Source organism: Silene latifolia, chromosome Y (genome assembly GCF_048544455.1).
Source record: "Silene latifolia isolate original U9 population chromosome Y, ASM4854445v1, whole genome shotgun sequence".
Lineage (NCBI taxonomy): Eukaryota > Viridiplantae > Streptophyta > Magnoliopsida > Caryophyllales > Caryophyllaceae > Silene > Silene latifolia.
In genome coordinates this window covers 92,371,979-92,373,919 of record NC_133538.1, presented here as the reverse complement: position 1 = coordinate 92,373,919, position 1,941 = coordinate 92,371,979, and the positions used below count along the sequence as shown (strand labels likewise).

The 1,941-nt window shown below is 40.4% G+C and overlaps 1 non-coding gene across 1 annotated transcript; it reads right to left on the bottom strand.

Annotated features, from left to right (window-relative positions):
• Positions 1-789: 789 nt before the first annotated feature.
• LOC141635073 (small nucleolar RNA R71) lies at positions 790-896 on the bottom strand. Its single transcript, XR_012539779.1, has one exon. It is a non-coding gene; the product is annotated as a small nucleolar RNA R71 (small nucleolar RNA).
• Between the last annotated feature and the right edge of the window lie 1,045 nt (positions 897-1,941).

Sequence of the window (1,941 nt, the reverse complement as noted above, 5' to 3'; positions counted from 1 at the left end):
GGAGCTATAAATTGTGTTTTGATTTGACCGTGACCAACGACCACATCTTAATTTGTGAACACTTAGCGGGATCGCATCAAAAATGGCGCGTTGTGTCGGGACGGTGTTTGTTTGATTTAGATTTCTTTTTATTGTCATTAGTTGTGTCTTTCTTCGCCTTGAGGAAGTAAAACTCCTCAAGGTTTGTTCTAATCATTCTCGAGTTATTTGATATTTTGCATGTCTAGAAGGTTACAAGGTGATTTGTTACCTTTTGACCGTGAAATCGAAAGAACCTTGACGAACAATAGGAGAGTTGTTAGGAGGAATTTACGAGGTATTAGTGAAGTTGTCCAACCCACTAGTGAGTTTGTCAATCCTTTCGCAATAGAAGGAGAAGAAAACCCATTACACAATACCCCACAAAATCCACCTACAATGCCAAAATTCTCGTCACACTCCATACCCACCGAGGAGAATCTACCAAATGGTACTACTACCCCGCAACATCTCACCGGAAATTTTATTGCCAAGTCCGCTTTCATCCAACTAGTTGAGAGGAGCCAATTCGGGGGGATGCCTAGTGAGGACCCTCATTCTCATATGGAAACCTTTTGCGATTATTGTGATGCTATCTCTCAAACGGGCGTGACTCAAGACCAAATTAGATGGGTCTTATTTCCTTTTTCCTTAATCGGCACCGCGAAGCAATGGTTGAAGGGCCTTGATAAGGCCACCCTTGGAATAGATTCTTGGAAGAAGTTGGCTCTAGCTTTCTACAAAAAATTCTACCCACCGGAAAAGACTAACATGCTAAGAGCTCAAATTACGGGTTTTAAGCAAAGGGATGAAGAGTCTTTGTATGAAGCTTGGGAGTTGTTTAAAGGTATTTGTCGCTCATGTCCTCACCATGGACTTAGCGAATGGTTTTTGGTGCAACAATTTTGGAATGGTTTATATGAAGATTCTAGGAACATTCTCAATATGGGATCAAATGGAATGTTCACCGAAGTTGATGACAATCAAAAATGGAACAAGATTGAGGAAATGGCGGTCCATAACTCACAATATAGTAGACCTCGCAAGGCTACTAGAGGAGGAAAGCATGAAGTGGACTCCGTTACTCAATTGGGTGCTCAACTTAGTGCTCACATTGACACAATCAATTTGAAGTTTGAACAAGCTATGGCTAGACTTGAGGAAAACTCAAAATCATCAAAGCATCATGTTAATGCCATGACGGCATCCTCATCAATCCCAAGTGGTATATGCGAGAATTGTGGAACTTTGGGACATGACCAAGGTGAATGTAGGGGAACAAATGAACAAGTGAATGCTTTCCAAGCATACAAGAGTGGTACCCTTATTCCAACTATTACAATGAAAACACCAAATTCCATCCAAATCTCTCATACAAAAGCCAAAATGTTCAAAACCCTCAAACAACATACACTCCACCACCCATGAGAAACCAAAATCAAAGACCCTTTTACAATCAAAACCAAGGTTACCAAAATCAAAATCCATACAATCACCAAAATGACCAAGGCTTTGATGTCCAAAAAGCGGTCCTCCAAATGCAAAAAAATCAACAAGAATTTTTCACTCAAATGCAAAAAGATAGCCAAGCAAAGGAAACCACCATCAACAACATTCTAGCTCACACCAAGATGTTGGAAACACAATTGACTCAACTAGCATCTTCAAGCTCACAAAGACAAAAGGGGCAATTACCACCTCAAATTAATCCCCCTAGACATGAAACGGTTAGTGCCATTCACTTGAGAAGTGGTACAAGGTATGAAGCAATCAAGAAGCAAGTTGAGGATGAAGTTGTGGAAGCTAGTGAAAAGGAAGAAATTGTGCAAAACTCCAAAGATGGAGAATCATCAAAAGAAGAAAGTTCAAAGAAAAATGAAGACAAGGCCAAGGAGAAGGAGCCCATTGTGATTAGACTTCCTT